We start from the raw sequence: 20,956 nt of genomic DNA on the forward strand, positions 1-20,956 counted from the left end.
TAATTAATGGTTTGTGGAAGTTTACACTCCGGAGGAACAATATTTCATTTGCACGAATCTAATACGAGGCTATTTATTTAATGGTAACTCTATTAGTTAGCTTTCACGTAAATTTCGTTTGACTAATTGCCAATGGAAACTTCGTGATGAATTTTCCTTGCATGTAGAATGCAAATGTTGCGATGGCGAGCGTGTACACGCTACAGGAGCCGCTTATAAAATTTCATTCGAGTCATTTCCTTATTTTGTATACGATTAACCGAACACAGACACTCTGCCGCCGCTAAGCTGTTTATTCCAACAATTTACGTTGTGCCATGAATTTTATTAGTGAACTGGAAAGCCCGGGGTTTTGAATCTCGCCGTCGTAAATTGCGATGAAAACGGTTTAGGATGTGATGGCTAATCTAAATAGAATTTCACAACGTTCGCGTTTATCGGTGAAAAAGTGGGGAAAAAATCTTACTTGGACGACGGTGAAACTTCACGATCGGTGAAATCCTGCCGATGAACGCTGAATGAAAGTGTTCGTTTTCCTTTTTAACGGCGTCAACGAAGTTATATACGCATGATAGTTTCGCGTAAAAACACGAGGTCATCGATCTTTCATATTGGAAAACAATTTTCGCCGTAGAACGGCTACAAGAGAGAGGGTGACTCGACACTAATTAACTTCCTGCGCGTCAGCACGACGGATCAAAAATGTCTACAAACTGACGGCATCGTCGTCGTCGCTCAGACAATTCTCCACTTTCCCTTTAGAGTCACCTACCTCGTAATAAGGACAGAATATTACGGCTTTGATAAAAATTAAACGGAGCCGAGAATCTTTTCTTCTATCTTGCGCTTAATTAACTTGGGACGACGAGACGTAGAATAAAATTGAACATTATTCTGTTTATTAATGATTAAATTTAAGAACGGTGAAAATGAAATCAAATTATCAAATACCTTTTTCATTCAAGACGACGAAATGAAAACGTAAGACGAATTTAAATATTATTCTGTTTATTAATCATTAAATTTAATAACGGCAATGATGACTTCAAATTATCATTGTCTTTTTAATTCCAAACTAATTGGTTAAGAAAATCAGGAATAAGAAATATGTTCGATCTCCTTCCATTTTTATAGAATTAATACCGACTTATACGAGTCTATCTTTATCGATGTCTTCTGATTTAAATGTATCGAGAAGAAACGATCGACATAGAACATACAAATTGAACAGTATCGCTGTATAAAATCATTGAATAATGGCTGAAAGGAAAAAGCAATTTGATTATTCATTGCATTTCATGATCCAACAACTAAAGAGGCTTTGTGAAATGCTACCATTATTTCGATCAATGAATTCTGCAGCCTATAACAGTTCTCCGCATAAAATAGGCTCGAAACAGATGCCGCACTAAAAGAATTCTCGCTCCACCTTTCCCTAAGTTCTTTGCTCGAATAATTCCTTGGCTCGACAGAGGACAGAGAAAAAAATGAAAGAAACCGGGGGTGAAATGAAAACAACTTAGCGCATAGGTAATTCGTGGTTAAAGGATAGGCGAGATACTTTATCAAAGTATTCATTTAAACAGGGGACAGTCTACTGGTTATTTCGTAACATTTGAATAATATTAAACGCGTAGTCTATCTGTCTCCCTTTCTCAAGTAGGATAGGTCGGAAACGGTTTCTTCTTATGTCTTAAATTTCCTCGAAGCCTCGTGCATAATTTCTCCACGAGATAAAACGATGGCCAGGAAGAATACGGAAGAGAAGAGGAAGAGGAAGTCGAGACGGGAAGACGATTAATCGTCAAAGTCTAAGGGCGGTTCGGAATGAATTATTAATTCGACAGGAACGAAGATTAATCGCCTTCCGGTGCGGCGGAAACAAACTTTTCGTTTGCTTCGATCTGATTGGGTACTCGGTGAAAATCACGTGGGAGCAATTGAAGGAATGGGAATAAAATGGGATTCCTCTCTTTTTTTCCACTCTAAAGCAATCATCCAAGCAAAGTAACGAGTAAGTAAAAGTAATCGGGACCATTCAATGAAAATTCTTCACCCTTTATATAATTTCGATATAATTTCTCGTAATCATACATGTGAATTTTTTAAATAAACGTTCTAGGAACAACCAAGTCACAGATATATTTCCAGCTTTGATATTTAATTCCATTCCTGTTCTCAATATATTGTATGTATTCGCTTGATGATCTCGATAAGTATAAAACTAAGCCTAACCTGTCATTATGTAATACGATGAAACGATATCGCGCTACCTACACGAAAGCAATGGTTTGTCATGCGAAACGAAGAAACATCGGGAATCGCACATAGAATACATAATACGTAATTTATGCATAATGAGCCGGTAAAGAGGTCCAGATGGGATATTCAAGCACGCGATCACGAGAGATGGCTACAAACAGATGCAATAGGGATGAGGCCTATGGCAGAAGGCGGTTCGAGTTCTCCAAGTTTCCTCGAGGCTCCTCTTGTGAATAATTTCGCGATACGATACACAAAGCGAAAAGGGATAAAAGAGAGAGAGAATGGCCGTGCTATATAGAGGGAGAAGAGAAGTGAAAGGAATAAGAGGAAGAGAGAGGATGACAAACATAGGAGAGGAAGGAAGAAGGATGGAGCGTGAGGGGGTTGGTTGGCTATCAGAATGTGATTTAGGTCGGGAATTCACGATGCAATATCAATGAAATACGAGCCCCCTGAGGCTGCCTCGTCTGCATCGTCTATTGTCTGGTTCAGCAGAAACTACTTCATGAAGAGCCGACTGGCGTGCCGTATTAAAGAAAAACTGGTCTTGGAAGAACCTACCTTGTACCGAAGGAGGATCTTGCTGCCTATGTACGCGACGTTTCCCGCCGTGAGCAACGATATAAACATCCGTAAAGAGATGTCGTGCGAACGTTAAAATTTTCATCGGTAATTATTTGAGTGGAAGACTGGAAGATAATTTTATGGTTAACTTCCGTGGCTTCGTTTGAAAAACGCGCACACCTCATCATCCGTCAGTTGCAGAAGGAAAGGTAAAAAAGGAATTTAGTCGAAGCTCGCTCGTACAGATCGTTTTTTTTTCTCCCTTAAATGAGAAAAAAGTTTCAATCATTGACTCTGATGAAATATTTGCGGTGTCTCGCATATAAAAAAAGAACTAATCGTTCATCAAAGTAATGTATTTTCTATTGCGTAGCTCGTTACAAGGGAAGAAGAACTCGCTTCTATTAGCTTAAAACGAATGATCTTCGAGTAAAGTTGCTTTACGATCCAATTTATGTGAGTTTTCATGGAACGATATTAAGATCGTGAGTCATCTTCATGTTCGGAGGGCTATTTTCAATTTTAAATCTTCCATAGTATAAATGGTAATGATGTTTCACGAGCGACTTTAATTCACCTCGCGTTACGATTTCTGGAAATTGCTTTGGTTATTAACATAAATCAAAGACATATTAAAACGATTGAAAGATGGAACTATTCGGTATTAAATTTCCGAAAGTATTTCACGCGATGTTCCTTAAATGTTGTAAAGAAATCGTTGTGTGGTCGATGGGCGAAAAGAAGCGGCATATTTCTACGAACCTGAGGCAAATATCACTCGTGTGTGCATCAACGTTTCACCTTCGTAGGAAACACGAAACTAGCGAGGTTAACCGCATCCTTTCCGCCGCGGCTGTCCATTCAGTGCGATCCTACGTCACGCATAAAATACGCGTGCCGATGCGTTGCTAAAGTGCGTTGCATTCACCTTGGCTTTCGAATATAGGATCGTTGTCATCGCTGCTCGAGCTGACTCGTAATTCTGGAAAATCCTTCGTAAATCCTTTCTAGGTAACTGCTCCTGAAAAGACTGCTCAAATTAACAGATAAAACAGTTTATGTCAGGGGTGAGCTTCGTTGCGAAGACACTGAGGAGAAAGACTTAAACAAAAGAGGATTCGCCATGACTAAAGCTATCTTCCAAGACACAGAAACTACAAATACGGCTATACGTAAACGTTTTCTGGAAGGAGGATTGCATTTTTTAATTGAAAATAAATTTTACCAAAAATGAAAAGAAGTAAAAGTACGAAAGCAGAAGTCCAAGGTCCAAATACAAAGAACTGAATTTCTCTCGCTCAATTAGCCTACTACTTTAATTGAAACGCAACGAAGTTTTCCTTCTTCCCGAATTAACCTTATTTAATTACCCTATAAAACAGTGGTGTTTCCGATTAGATAAGGACTGACCGAACTTCAGTTCGAACAGAAACTACCAGAATGCAATTAATTCCGGCAACTTTTATGACGGATTTCCAAGGTGGTGGAAAACGATACCTCATCTCGGGATATAATTCCTTCCCGTGCTGACAATGCAACGGTCTTGAATTCACGCGCCCCGCAGCAACCGCGAGCTGCGAAACACACACATGCACACAAACACGTAACTGACCCAGTTCGCCTCGACCACGTCTCCAAATACGAAGGCCGAGGTGAGGATTCTTTGTTACCTAGGACACGGTAATAATTTCGTCTCATCTTCACGCCACGGCTATTATGCACGCTTTTCTCCGCTTACATTCGTCTCAAGAATATTTTCCCGTGCTCGTTCGCATGTGAGTGAAACAATGTCAAGCCTCTAGACGTTTGCGCAACTTTAAAATTACTCGTCGATGTATTTTTGTCCCCTTTTGGACCGGCGACGAGCACGTCGCTCGAGCGTGGCGACCAACCTCGTCAAAAGACGTGTGTCTCTGTGTACACGACTCACTGATTTTTTTGCTTTTCGTCGCATTTAAGTAGTATGTAAGTCTGCGCTAAAGTTTCTTTCACGTACCAGATCCGTGGGGTCCTCGACGAAACTCGTTAAAAGTCTGACTATTAATTAAAACAGTAATTGCTCAGAAAAGGGGCCGCCGATTTCGATGGTCTTGAAATATGTTACCAAGAACACTATTTCGAATAACTTTTTCCTATATATGTTTTTGCCGTTCGCCTTTACCTTGCAAGTTATGTACGAAAGTGTGCTAGGTAGAATATATTGTGTTTCTAATGTTTGGTATAGATTTGACTTAGTTCGAATTAGATCTAGGTAAAGTTTAGATCAGCTTTAACTCATTTTAGGATACACTTTCAAGCTAATTTTATCACAACCTTATCTTAATATAGATTAAACCCGGTGTCCTAAACTTATAACTAGTTAATCAATTAATTTAATAATTAAGTGATCGAGTAATCCATATGTTATGACGTATGACCGCTGCATACGCTGAAATGTAGTTGTTGAGAATTGTGGATCTTGATGGCCGAAATATTGTTATGGAGACATTAAATTTACACTGGGCATTACTATTAACATAGACATATATTTATTTTATAAACGATTTCTAGAATATTCATCGATACACACTTGCACGCGTCTTAGCACTTTCTTCCATACCCGACCTTTCGTAGACTGTTAACCGACCAAACTGTTTACATTCATCTGTTTCTCAGTCGCCGCGCACACACATATCTCCACACACTGATATCCACATTATATTATACATATCTCAATAGTAGTGTAATCTCGATCTACAGTTAACTGAAATTTTTTGCCAATATCTCACAAACTAAATTCGAGCGGCGGTAACGTGTATAGAAAAAGATTACTCAAAATAGGTTATACAAAATTACCATTAAAAATACTTCTCCAACTGTGAAGATTATTCGGGATCGTTATGCTACTTCGTTATAAAATGGTCGATTAATCGTCGTTGCAATTACACAATTATGCGCTAAGCTTGACATATAGCGAAATGATTGCTATCGCGATCATGAAGCACACTTGGGAACAGAAATAAATGGACAGATAGTGGTAGTAGGTATCGATAATGTTTAGTCGAACTAGTATTAGTATGATACTTAAGTGTTATTTATTATATATCTTTATAGTACATACATCATTTACTAAATAATTTAAATTAAGATTTACACTGATATTTATATTTTTTTCTAAACTAGCCGCATGTATCATTTAACGAAAACTCTATTTATACTAATGTTTTCATTAATCATCGTAATTTAAAATAAAATTATTTTTGTCTCCGATTGTATCTAATCCGGAGTGACGATCGAATGGAACGAATCGTAATTGCGTGACGAAGAAAAGAATGCTCGACCTTTAACTCCATGATCGATGTTGAATCCCGCAGGACGTTCCTCGAGGGACGGAACAATTAAGTTGCCAAAGATTTCCGGCTTAAGGAGCCGTAGTGACACCGATGAGGGAATGATCTAATGGAGTATCTGTAAAGAGATGGCGACGTTCTTGAAGATTTCTCGAGAGTCCTCGAACGCGGGTGGTCTTCGCTGAGTTTTACAGATCGATATGTCGTCAAGGAACTTATTCACGCTTGCTGTACATAGGAAACTTTGTAGGTATTGAGAGGAGAGTTTCGTTCGACGTAGCACATTGCGAAAAACTCAAGTCTAACGGGACATGAGAAACGGCATACGGAAAGAACATCAACTTTGTTTGACTTGTAGAGACGTTCTGCTGCATCGAGCAATGTGATTGCAAGATAACATATTAACAAACACAGAGAGATAAACATAGTCCGTACTAAAAAAAGAGGGTAAACTTCGAAACTGTTTGACGGATATAAAAGTACCTTTTTATACATTTTTATTTCAATATCGTGAGTAAATTTTGAAACTGTTTGACAGATATAAAAGAACTTTTTCATATATGTCCATTTCGATATCGTATTCGCTAGTGTAAACAAAATACACGTTCATTAACTGGTTCATTAAATTAAATAACACGGTAGAAACGAAAGCTCATTCGTAAGGTTAAATAGATAACGTCAAAAGCAACGTCGAATATTTCTTGGATGGAGGTCCCTTCGTAATTGTCGTATTTGGTTACAGCAGAGTTGGCCGGTTAAAAGGGTCTCCATTCCATCAGTTTTTTTTTCTCCTGACTTTGGAAGTAATCTGGCGTTCCGCCAATTTATTCACGAGAACGTTACCAACCGATGGTCGTGGTACGTTCTCCAACACACGCTTTGCTGTAGCCACCATCATATAACTCGGGGTAATGAATTAACTCGATCAATTCTCCTATATCGTCATCGTACGACTTTGCTCATACGTTCGCTGTAACGGAAGATTTACAGCGGTGTTATTTCAAGGATCGCGATTCGACCGCATTCGTACTACGTTTCGAAACAGCTCGTAAAACGGAACCGCGAGCAGAATGATTTTACACTATGTGAAACGGTAATGGTTTATTTCGTTGAAACGTTTCGCGATCGCTGACCATATTCGTCAAAGTCTCGCCGCGTCAAGATCTCGTTAAGCACGAGATACATTTAAGCTACGCGCGCGTCGTCTCCTACAACAGTCCGATCCCAGCTTTTTCTCCGATAATAAGAACAAAATCCATCAGATAAGATTCCAGAGAGTTGTAATTGTGGAAAAGAAAAGGAATTCCTTCTTCCGTTCTTTGACACGATTATCCGGCTGTGCCTCTCGTTCTTCCGACTCGACAGTATCTTTCGGGTCTTTTCGAATTTACCGTTATTAGTCGCAAAAAAAGAAAAAAAAACGTCAAACACTTTAATCTTGCTTCTATCTTATAGAGCGTCTTCTAAGAATCAGGCTACATGGAAAATATTTCGCGAACTAGAAGCTAACCTGTAGTAATACATTTGATCAGGATAGATGTACTATCGTAAGAAACGCGTTAAACCGCGAACCCGTTAAAAATCAATTATAGAAACTATATGTCTGAGATAGTAGTAACGTCCGTTGTTAATTTTGAAAGTTAACATCAGTTGCAGTCGGAGTAACGAAATTGCCAAGTTAATTAAATCTCGTCTTTACGACCGATAGTAATTTATTGACTGTTAAGAAACAATATCGCATAGGACAAAAGCGTTACCCGGTTAAAATTAAATTCTGCATCCACTTTTGCAACGTGTTATCTTCGTAACAAAATGCAGGATATGTTCTGACGAAACGGATAATGGAAACGGGGAGTAATAGGGGGTTGGATAATTGAGAAAACATAAAGTAAAATCCTGGTTGATTCAGGTGTCGCTGCGTGAGGAGGCAGCAGTTCAAACTTTACGATAATTGAAAATCTCACCCGTGCTTCGCTCTGGAATATAAAAACACGACCCGACGATGTATAGAAACAGCCGAGGACAGTAAAACAACGGCAAAGTGTAACTTGCAAATCAAGGCGCATGGGCGAAATAACGTTGAACAAATTATCATAGAACCTATGTAGAACGTTCGCGTGAACTCACGAAATCGCAGAAATATGTTATTGTTTTCGCAACAGAAAAATAACTACGCAGGTGGAATTCGCTACAGTTCTGGGTGTAGTGTTCGTGTGTAACGAAAGCAGTTGCACTGACAGTTGAAAGAGAATGTGTCTACGGGAACAAACTTTTAACGCCGATTTTAATCTAATTTAGTCCAGAATACGCAACGGGCAAATAGCTTTCGCAACCAGAGAGGAAATCTCATTGTCTCCCACTGCAGAAGCGTATCCTGTTTTCTGACGAGGGTACCCACGCGTTCATTGTACGATCATTGCGTTATGCGAATACACGATAATATCATTTCCGGAAGCTTGAAGGAATCCCGTATTCGAACCCTTCTCGTGTACCTTGTTCTTTTTTCTTTTTTCTCTTCCGGCGCTCCTTTCTTAATGTACTAGATCTAGTAAAAGAGATGACGCGGGAGATCCAATTTCCACAAGAGAAACTTTTTATTTATTATACTACTTATATTTATTATTATACTAATATATATAATATATAATAATAAATATTAATAAATAATAAATAAATACTATAAATACTAAAAGATAATAAATAAATACTAATATATATATATTAGTATTTTATTATTATATATATTTAGCCAGCATTTTATTTCCGGTCCTCTTTCGGGACAACATAATACCAATTTTTTTTAGAAATTCACACGCTATTGAATAATCGTTTCCTGCTACTTTTGCTGCAAGTTTGTGGAATGTTTCTAAAACGTAAACCGACCATGTATTCTCCAAGAAATCGAGAAAAATAGATAAAACAGTCTTTGAAAGAGTTTAATTGAACGAAATTAAAAGTCAAATCGGTCAAAGTTGTTTTAAGTTAATCATGTTCCAATAAATTTCTTCCTTTTTTCTCTCACTAGTTAAAGATCCCGTGAAAACATCCCACTTGCCAATAAGAGTAGCATCAATGGATAATCAGAGATATGTCGAAGGGAAAGTGAGAGAATTTTACCAGATGAAAACTTGTCTGTTCTCTTTCTCGGTTGCCAAATTATTTCTCCAGTCAAGAATGAAGTTCAACGCGGTATTAATCGTATTTTAACGGCAAGTGGAGTAATTGAGTAACTTTGGGAACCATTTAATTCCTTGCTTATCCTGATTAAAATTTGTGAAAAGAAGACTGAACGAAAACGAGGCAAGAGGAGGGGAAAAGTAGGGCTGAAGTTCATGGCGTTTCAGGGTTTCTGGAAAATTGCGTTTCTCCTGTCGCAATTAGTCCTTTTACAGCAGAACTTGATTTTCGGTTGTCAACCTCGTTAGATGTCCCTCGAAATTTCTGCACAAAGGCGACCAATAAGTCGTTGGAATGTAATTGAATGCTGTCCGGTTGGAAAAAATTGGAGTCCGTTTGTAATCAGAGGAAAAACCAATTGGCGCTTGATTACGAGGATCTGTGTAGAATAGAGTGACGGTGAGTTCACTGCAAAACGATAATTTTTCGACGATCGTGTTGGCCAACAGCTTTACGAATTCCAAACTTCATCGAAGGTTCTCCCTTTTCTAGAAAGCAGAGCGATCGTCAAATGGTGAAATATTCGACGATGGTATTAACGCAATAGTCAAAATAGAAAGGAGCCAAAGGTCGAAATGTACCCGTGAGAATTTCAAATCCAATCGGTGATATTCGAGGAAATATTAGCTTTTGCGATCGTGTTATTCGAATCGAAGTCGGAACTCTGCCAACCACCTGCTACCGTTCTGATTAAACAAGCCACAACAGATCGATCGTTTTGCTCCCGTGTAGAAGCGAGCTATTCGTTCCCATAAATTTCTTATTGGTCGACGAAGCTTCGACTGGCGTCCAACATGTTCAATCATGAAGTTCACCGCGAAGTTTATATTCCGAAAATTCTGTCGCTATAAGTCAAAAAGAATAACGTTCATTTGTACAGTGTTCCCAAATTTTAAAACTTTATGGGGTGAAACTGATCCAAATATAATATTTTATGATAAATATAAATTCTATAAAAACAGAGGATTCCATTTTCAAAAGAACAGAGAGAATCGCCTGCTACACTATGTAACTGAGAAGTTACACACTTAAGTGTGTAATTATATTTTTCAATTGCCATTTATAGAAATCATTAGTTGCAGAATATAATCATATTTATAATTAATCGCTTCAGCTTTTAGTTTTTAAATATTTTTACAGAATTTCATATCTTGTAACTAAATAAAATTGTAGTTACAAAGAGTCAGAAATATTTACCTACAAACATCGATTTTACGCTTGAAAGAAGACTTCCAATAATTTAGATCTTTTTTTTCGGTGCTTCTGCAACATTTCTCTTTTTACGAACGGCATTGAATCGCGGTGCTGATACGGTACAGTGCCGCTTAATAATAAACGCGTCCGCTGTAACTGCCTTTGAAACGGTTTTACCACCGATCGACGAAAGAAACGGTCTGAATGTTCACCACGGCGAATGTAAAATCGGCTGACTAAGTTAGGATCATTTTGTTCGGAAGGGCAACGACGTTACTGTCTGCATTCCAGACGAGCGTAGATCGCAACTGTAATTCGTTCTTGCCAGTCATAATTCGACTCGCACTCGTATCTTATGGAAGTGCAATTGTGTACGAAGTGCATATATGCCGGTAGACGCGCTATTCCGTAATTAGATCGCGTAATTATGCCGTTTTACGGTTACGACTGGTTTCGTGGCTCGGGTTGCCACGGTCTCCAAGCAAGGGTGTGTCGCTAAGTGCACTACTCTCTTTTGTACATATCGACGAAAGGAAAAGTTTGAGGTGCGTCTGACGCGCCAAGTGTGTCTTGCAAATTATATTTGCAAACTCTTCAGTGGATTCTTTGTCTGGAAGGTGAAACGAGTCGATCAGTGTTTGATTTGTGAACGATGTTTGATTTGAAATTCGACTTGATATAAAACTTGATACGAGTGATGTGTCAAATAACATGAAGTATATAACTAGTGCAAATTAAAAAACCTAATATCTATCTCTCAATACGTCACATCACTTCTGTTAAAAATAAATTGTAACATATTCATATTTACAGAAGTTCAAATTAACAACTTAAATTAATGTCGCTAATTCTTAATTATATAATTATAGAATTTTTTGGCTAAAAACTACCCTAGTTAACACGTCATAAAAATATACTTAACATATATATATGCATCCATTATCGACCTAAAGCTCAATTAGCAAAATTGGTAGCATCTAGTCAAAGATGAGGATGTATCTCTAAAATATGATACGAATACCAACATCTAAGTGTTTTGCAACGAGCCCACTCCTTTATTTAAACGGGCACGTGGGCCCCCGATACAAAGCTCCGTGGGCGTCAGCGAATTCCGTCGAGGCTTCATCGGCGTCCCATCTTAATTTTTATCCCTTTTGTCGTTTTATGCACGCCCATTTCTCTGCCTCACGTTTAACCTTTTACTCCTGCATACGGACAAAACGAATCGTGAGATTGGGTCACACAGAACTTCGAGATTTATTATTCTGTTATTATGTTGATTGAGGGTCAAACAAAAGTCGGTAATAATCGCGGTAAACATCCAGCGAACCTCGAATTAATTCGAAATTAATTCTGTCATCGTTACTCATTAGTAAAATATTGGTTTGCCCCAGGAGGTCTTGCGAGTCTTCGCCCGGGATATCGTCGTTTGATTTCTGCTTAATAAATACTCATGAAATGGAGTTATATCAAGGATGAATTTTATCCCGTTAGCATCGTAAAATGTCTTTAATCTTCGGTGGATAAGTACTGGTGTTTGTTTCTTCAAAAAAGAAAACTGTTTGTTAATTCACGGACGCGCCTTTTGCATTTGTCATCGAGATCGATTAAATGGTATATTCTAACTTGAAATAATTGGATAATGAAACTTAACAATTTTGTAGTGTGTAAAGCATTTGAACAATTTTCAATTCTGATAAACTCTCTGTTTAATTAAATAAATATATCGGCGAGCTGGATGGGTTTAAATATTCAACTTCCCGTTACACGACACGTGGTAATTTAAATTATTAACACGCCGTGCATGTGTGCACATCACGCGTATGCTAACGTGTACGCAGGCATGTTTCGTGATTGAACCTTCACGCGTTATCTCACAAATCGAGAGTCACGCGAACCCTAACCTTGCAAATAATTTGCTTATAAGTACTTTCCATCTCGTGGGAGCGTGTCCCAAAGTTTTTTATAATTCCTTATCATCTTCACGCACGACAGGGTATTATTCAGCTGTTAATATCTCGTGTAAAAATTTTTTTCGTTTTCCGAGCGAAGCTTGTACGGCCCATAGATCGCATCTAGTCTAGTACAAAAGATGAAAGAAAAATTTAAAAACCGAAACTCATCAGAGCAGAACTTTATCGAGCAGGCAATTATTTATAAAGCAATACTTCGCTATTCAAATGAACTATCGACCATCCAGGATATAGCCAGTCATTATCAGGGTTCGGTGAAAGTCGATGTTTATCGAACCTCATCGCGTAAACGACATGTACGCGTCGTCAGACCGATCGACGAGGTACCAACGGGACGAGATCCGAAAGTCGTGAAGAATCGAAACCATTGGGACAAAATTCTTTGTTGATTTGTGCACGCGACATAAGTGGTTTTTACGTAACGCCATTCATTATGCGGCACAAGAGCTTCATTACCGAGCAGCACGACTTGCGTACCTATAAGTTCGAGGGGGGAGGTGTCGTTGGGCCTTTAAACCGTGCATGCACAAAAGATTCGTCGCGAGCAATTACGCACGAGGCATTAAGCTTGAATAGAATGCAAATAACAGCACAGTGTCTTTGACGTGCACGCCTCAATTGGTGTACGTACACTCGACCGATGCTCGCTTTGATGTAAAAGCAAAATTTTCACTTCTCTCTCGGTGGCCTTGATCATTCCTCTCTCTTTTCCTTTCTGCGACACTCGTTAGGGCTCTCCCCTTCGTAAGTACGTACGTGCACGAGGCTGCTTGTTCAACATACCGGACACGGATCGTGTGGGGATACCGCCATCGGTAAATTCACGTGCCTGACATCACCGTGTAATTCGAAATGAATGGAGTTGAATAGGCAAACGAACCTTTGATACATAAGTCAGCTCCTGAGGAGACATGTCCATGGTGTCGCACGTTGTGCTACGTTTCGGAGAGACCAGCGTTTACATTATTGAATGACAGTCGTCGAAACGGTCTAAGATTGGATTCGTGTTTCTACCCGATTACGCCAACAGCGTGCTAGCTAGATTGGTTTGTATCGGAACAGATTGTTCCGACAAAATGGTAGGGAAATAAATTCGTATGTAATGCGACGAGATTGCCGCGTTATTACTTTCGATTGAGTGCAGAGAATTTCATTTCCAAACGTCTTAAGCGTTATTTTTTATTTGACCTTAATTAGAAACCTATTGAACGTTCTCGTAGTTGGTTCGTTATAGGCAGACGTGAGAAATATGATGTGTATTTAAATTCCTGGAAAGCAATCGGCTATCAGTTTTTCATGCATAATGAAACACTGTTTCCGAGAAAATGCGTGAAAAAAAAAAGAGAGGAAAGAGTATCGGTGTTCAGAATTTATTTCCTCTTTTATTTTCCCCCTTGAAACGAAACGCTGGCATATTAATTCTAACGCGGCACTTGGTACACGCGCCACTATTCACGTTGCATCGAGTGCCTCCGCGGATTGCACGTTGAAACGAGTCGGCTTCGCGTTCGATGCAACGGAAATGTTTGCCGGGTTTCCATTGAATGCCGTTCGTTAGCCAACTGACATTACAAAATATTATGTGTGTCTCATCCAGTAAGGCGAGCGTTTATTTTCGAATCGATGTGCGAACCTTTTCCATTTTTTATCTTTTTATTTCTTTTTAAACAAGTTTTTTTATCACTCTCTTAAATATGGAAAAACAGAAGGGAATGTGACATATGCGACTGATCATTTGGGATTTACTCAAGAATAAAATTGCATATAAGAACACGAATATATATACATATGTAGATTATAAATATACAAAGATTATTTCAATGCCTTAAATACCTCCGAAATGGCATATTACGTAGAATAAGGCTTCATTAGCTTCACAATAGGCGTTTCTTAGGCAATACCAAACATCCGAAAACGTTTCTTCCTTCTCGACTTGATGGATAGCTTATAAGGAAACGGCGAATAATAGACACACGTTCACACAATATGACGAAACGCTGTTTAACAGCCATCGAAGCCACAGCTGGCAACCATTGGAAATAAATTATCAACCAGCGTTTAACATTTAATCGTACAGGATGATGGTAAACTTATTTGACAAAACGAGATAAAAATAGGAATTCTACGAATACTTGTTACTCGTGCTGTACTTTCTCTTCCAAGAAAACATGCATATGGTGCCGTTATATGGAAGGGAACTTTTGTCAAAATAGAAAACTAAACGATCCCTTCTCTGATTCGAAGAACTTGTACGTGGAATAAATCATTCGATAAATAAGCCGTAAAATTTATTTATTCCTACTGGTGTCCGTGTGAAAATTATCCGGGCGGCGAGAGAATTTTACATTGGGATTTTCACATCATCTTGATCGAGCAGCGACTCGTTGGTCCGTTGTATTTCATTAATTCGTAAACTCGACTGATTTGCATCTGGTGATTGGCCAAGCCGACTGGAATCGCGCCGCCGCTAATGCAACGGCCGGAAAGTAATTAAGTTAATTACTGTCGGTGCTTAATAACCTGTGTTCCAGGCCGCGATGCAGCAGTTAATAAGTTTACCAGCGAACCCAACGTGTCCGAACACCGCCTTGAGAAATCGGATTTCTGGTATTTCAGGCATCCACTTTTGCATGTGCCAGCGGAATGATCGACAATTTCGCGTTAACCTTGCATGTGAAACATTCATGTTACTCTTCCTATATTTAGAGACTGGTATAATAGACTTCATCGTATAGCGATGTGCTAAATTAAAGCATCAAGTAACGGCACTGATTGATGTTATAGCACCCACGTTTGGATACGTTGCGGTCGCAACGTTAGAGTTGTATTTCCATGTATATGTCTACTAATATACGTTATTGACACTTTGATCGATTGTGACATTCGTTTTTTCGGCAGTCCACTGGAATAAGAGAAAAGACACAATGATTACAAGCTCCATTTTTATTAAAACACGCACAGAGAATTACTGCATTATGCAATGATACATATATCTATGCTGTAGTGAGACACAAATACCTTTTTAGTCGTTTCTCAGAATTTGTATATGTCCACAAGAGTGTTAAGGAATACAGCGTATTATTAAAAAATAATTAATTGGAGTGAAACGTTACCGTAGATTTCTTGTGCCAAACAGATACCACAGATTTAAATATTACTGGTCGAGACTCATAAAAGAGAGTGTTTAATGCTGACAATTTTCATAGGAATTATAATTAATTTCCATACCTTCAATCTCTATCAACATATATTACCAAAGAAATTGAATTTGCTATCGACTACTAATTACCCCTGGGTTAATTACTTACCATAAACGGCGTCCACCATCTGGTCAATCAGTGGCCAAGTTCTCCAAAATCATACCTATCTAACGAATGCTTCAATTACCTTGGTCGTTTCTGGAGGATCCCTTCCGATTCCTATTATTACTTCCGTGATCTGTGTCGATCTGAATTACTTGAGGAAGTTATCATCCCTACGAGCTTCCTTTCATTAGATCGTATGATATTGAGACTTGGGAACTTGCTATATTTGGAGTAACAGAAGGGATATTCTAGGGAAAATTCCGAAAAGGAAGTCTAAGAGAAAATAAAATAAAATGTCTATGATAATTAATTAATTAATTAAAAAAGAAATATAGTAATAATATTATAAATGGTTCAAGCACATAAGAAAGAAATAACATAAGAAACAACAACATAAAAGGAAACTTGTACATGTAAAAATACGATAAATACAGATCTCAAGATGCTCTCGAACGAAATAAACCTTGAAATTGCTTGGATTACCCGACAATTTTAAAGGAGCTATACCAAAAATCTGAAAATGGCAAAATTATATGGAGTGGAATTGAATTACAACGTTATATCCAATCGATTGTATATTATTAAACCTTCATCTTCAGTACGATCATATTTAACGTTTGCTATATAGTTAAAATGATCACTCGTGTTATATGAGCCTTATTTTAGCCTAAATATACGTTTATGATAAATATCGTACCTTGTAACTTTTATATACATTTTCAGATTGGTTTCAATGTTTACCAATATTATCATGCTAGTCGCGTTTTCTTACAGTCTCAATGAAATTTTGAAGTGTTTTATATAACACATACGATATAGACGTAGAAGTTTTTAACGGAATTCAGTGCCTATTTGAAAGCCGGTTCATAAGCCGGTATACTAACGGTGGTAACATGTATATTACCTATATAAAACAAAGATTGTTTTACTAACCGACATACAACAAAGTTGGATTATTCGCAATTACTATGCTTTCATTTATTATCTTTATTACCGGTTGATTAACCATACCATGGGCATGGTTAATCGATATTCATTTTGTACATATTTATAAATGCGTGCGTGCGTACATACGTAAGCAACTATAACGCCCAAGACTTTATGAGTATTAGAGAAACCTATGATCGAACTAATTCCTTTGAAATCAGTGTTTACTAGCTTATTATCGGACATATTTCTAATGCACGTTTTTGCTGACGCATTCCGTGTGATAAGCGGTTACGAACATGGTAGACACGTAGTACTCGATGATCGAAATTAAGCGAAGCGTTTCTTGCAGTACTTAAGACCGTCAATTTCGTAATTTTTATACGCGGAGAGTATAATAAGGTTAATTTGCGATTATCGACTCATTCTCGTATCGAAAGTATCTATTGAATGATTACTTTGATCACTTTAATAGTTACGACTATCATTTGCTGTTTGTTGAACAGGTACCATTGAGCGAGAAAAAATAAGTTTTTATAGAGTCGAATCGTATTTTCTAACAGGTTGGTGGTAATATATTACTATACTTATAGGTGGGAAGAATGTAAGAGGAATGCAAAACGGAATGGTAAATAAGTAGGTGCGATGTAAATGTACGAATAATCACATGACAGAAAAACGTTGTTCGCAAATCATGGCAAAATTCTGAGAATTCCACATTTCTCGGTACACTTTACGATGGAAGAGAGGTAGATATTCCGCCAGTGCGACCGCAATTACGGCCCAATTGATTTGAATTGTACACTCGAGGCTACGTGAATTGCCACGTAGGATTTTCGTTCGCCCCGAATTCCCCGACCGCTGCAGACCAGGATTCGATGGTTCTCGTCAATTATGTGGCCGAAGTCGTTCTTCAATGCCTGCACAGGAAATATATAAGAGCTAAATATGGACGTAAAATTAATAGCGCGCCGCGAAACGGAATTGAATCTGAACCTCCTTATGCAACGGGTATTTAGCGAAAAGAGAACCAACTGGAAGAAGACGACGAGGTGACATTAAATATTGATAACTTTTATACCGAACGAAACTAATTCCGAAAAGACAAGCCTGTGAATGCGCGAAGATGAAAGGCATTAATCATTATACTGCTGAAAATTAAATGGTAATTAATTTCTTCGAAACTCGAAGAAATTCCTCTGAATACCGCCTCACGAATCTCTAGTTACGTATCAGTCGGTCACGACGACGGGCTGATAATTTAATTGCGTAGAATTAACGATTCTTAACGAATCTCTTCGCGTAAAACGAACTGGCTTCTAACCGTTGCTTAATACGGATAATTGCATGGAAGGCGGAATGTATTCTCTGGTTCTGTATTTACGGCGCAATTGAACGTAGTCCGGTTGGATCGTTAGCCTAGTTGTACACTCGCAACTGATCGTTCGAGGAAAGGTTGTGCCTGCTGTGACTAAACAGCCCGACGTCAAAGGTAGCTCTTTTGTATAACGAGCCGCGATCTGTATCGTCGTTAGATGTCACGATCGATCGTTTGAAAACATAATTGCCAGGAAAATCGAATGGAAACGATACGCGAATGTCGGCCAGCCGCGATGAGATAATCGTATTACCGTGGGCAATGTCGACGCTACCAAGATTACAACACAACCCATAATTTCTATGCAGTATACACTCACGGATGAGTCGCAGGTTGATGCGCACAGGAATCGCAGTTTATGTCCAGTAAATGGTTGAATAACATCCTTTTAGCGAAGGTAAATTTACAGCGAACCGGAAAATTTGATTACCATCTCGAACCCCGGTTAATCTCACAAGTCAATGCGTGAACGTGGAAGAAATTGGCCCGGCGCTGAGAGGTGCGGCGTTTCAAATGCGATATTAATTGCCACGGGTACGCTGATCGCTTTGTAACCTCGTGCACCGGTTCGTACAGTTTTTGTGGACGTAATTTAAGAGCAAGATAGATTAATCTTTAGTCATATAGGTGACAAAAATAGTAAGCCAAGTCTCGTTTCGCTGCTAGTGAAAGTTCAAAAGATCGCTCTATGAATACTTAACGAGCCCAGTGAAAAAAAGGTAATATTGGCTCGTGTAATTTTATCACTTGCTTTTATTTCGAGGCTACCAAGATTATAATTATGGTTTATTATCGTATACGTGATTAATTCGAAGTTTACGCGGAGAATGGAAAATTGTTCGTTGAACTTTACACCTATCTGCTTGTACTTCTAAAAAATCGTTTATTACTATGGTAATCATATTTCTCAATTACTTTATCCACACATTTCAAATGAGTTTTTTCTTGTCAGCATTATATATTACGAAACCAAGTTACACGATCGCATAGCTTTAACAGCAATCTAGCAAGTTCCTCCCAAACAAAATACAGGTCTCCATATCTACGATGAATTTTTAATTAAAAACTTCGTTGCTATAATGATCGATTCGCTCGTAATAAATATTTTTCTCGAAGATGAAACGGTAATTCAATTACAAAGTTTTAATTTAATAAAAAAACCATAAAGTTGGACACGACCTTACCGGGGTATATGGGTAGATAGAGGAAATACGAACAATTTTTCAGAAGCTGGTCGGTCGAATTCAGGAAAGCTGCGCGAAACACGAGCGTAGGAGGGAGTGAGAGAACCTAACCCTAAACGAAGAACCAGGAAGGGTTGGCTTGAGTCTACGAAACGTGCGAGTCTCTGAATTACCCTCCGGCGTGTAGACAATAACACTCGAAACAGTCGTTTCGCTTCTGATATTAAACTATCCCGGAAATTCGCACGGCAGAATTAATGGGAATGAAAATGCAGAAGCAGGCTGGCCTGAAATTCGAGTTGATGCCGGAAATACCGTGAAACTGGCTGCCCCGTTTTCTACGAGTGTCGCATTTAACTCGTTTTCCTGTCGTTTCTGGGCTGGAAAATTCGTTTCCAAATAGCTCCGATGTGTACGCTTACAGATACATTTCAAACCTTGAACGAGCTGATTCAGCTCGTAATGTTTGCTCCTAGATAATTACGCGATCCTTTCCGAAAGTCAGTTCAATACGGTATATGCGGTATATTAACAGAAACATCATTTTGAAGTTTGGAACCATAGAAGTGGAATAAATGTAACATTAATGCGTTCGCGATCTGTAATTTTACGGAAATTCTACGCTAGAAGATTGTATTCATTTCTGCAATGAAGCTATGGACAAGAATTTGAATACCTTGCTTTTAGATATTATGCATTGTATCATTTATTCGTCGAAGATTCTTTTTGCATTAGAGTCATTGCTAATTTGCTTATCTGACCAATTCTAATCGCGATGGAAAATTATCATTAATATATATATTCCATTACGTAATATATTTCACGAATCTACAACAGATGCACAGAAATTTTTCATTTATAATTTTCGTATACGAACATGCAATTGCAAATAGCGTAGGTTCTTTGCTATAATTTGCTTGAGAGCAAATAAGGGCAACGGAGGACCGACCATCTGTATGCAACGTTTTGTTCGTACGACTTCCTGATAATGTCGACGGTGCCATTTCCCTCTTACGACGAATTAGCCATGCAAATGCAATTCGAACTACGCCAGTCAACGCACTTGCGCTGCCTCCGAGTTATCGCGGCCTCGTCGTCAAGCCGAAGTAAACTCACGCAACTGTACGTGGGAGAACGTTTTGTTGCGTATGACGAGCACGCGACTCCTCGAATGAAGTGTAGGAAATTCGTTCGGAAGTGTAATGTATATAATCTAAGAATTTTGATAACTTCAAGGTAAACATTTCCGTTCGACGAAATAATACATAAATTCAATTGATATTATCAGTCGAAGGCATATTAACATCGCTTCGTCAGATACAAACAATCTCTTCCTCGAGTACCAATTAAAGCATAAATCGGACTTGCTTTACGTTTCGGTCGTGATAATCGCAAGAATTTCGTTGAAAGAGCTGTAACGCGAAAATATTCGCTCGTATTACAAATTAATTACACTCTTGTTAGAGAGTGTTTTATAGCTTATTAATTACGAAAATCACGCTTATCGTTTTTTTAATTACCCAGACCATCGGCGAAGTTCCGCTTGATCGTCAGACCGTGAAGTACACCTTTCGTCTCTTCACCCCAATTAGCTGCATACATATATTTTCCTTTAAAGATCTTGTATAAGTCAGGAAATGTTCCGTTGCTATCTTTCTTT

General features: G+C 38.4%; 1 protein-coding gene and 1 long non-coding RNA gene across 13 annotated transcripts in view; one reads left to right on the forward strand and one right to left on the reverse strand.

The window, feature by feature from the left end:
• The window catches only part of LOC100648762 (serine-rich adhesin for platelets), a 132,763-nt gene that overhangs the window by 70,494 nt on the left and 41,313 nt on the right, over positions 1 to 20,956 (forward strand). The window lies entirely within an intron of this gene.
• LOC105666317 lies at positions 3,170 to 4,861 on the reverse strand. 3 transcript variants are annotated; one of them, XR_001099197.3, is made up of 3 exons: positions 4,200 to 4,288; positions 3,592 to 3,859; positions 3,170 to 3,421 (listed from the first exon to the last, which is right to left on the reverse strand). It is a non-coding gene; the product is annotated as an uncharacterized LOC105666317 (long non-coding RNA). The 3 variants fall into 3 exon arrangements; XR_007225996.1 differs by having other exon boundaries at positions 3,170 to 3,850; positions 4,200 to 4,861; XR_007225995.1 differs by having other exon boundaries at positions 3,170 to 3,859; positions 4,200 to 4,861.

The sequence above is a fragment of the Bombus terrestris genome, chromosome 12, assembly GCF_910591885.1.
Source record: "Bombus terrestris chromosome 12, iyBomTerr1.2, whole genome shotgun sequence".
In the NCBI taxonomy this organism is placed as follows: Eukaryota; Metazoa; Arthropoda; class Insecta; order Hymenoptera; family Apidae; genus Bombus; species Bombus terrestris.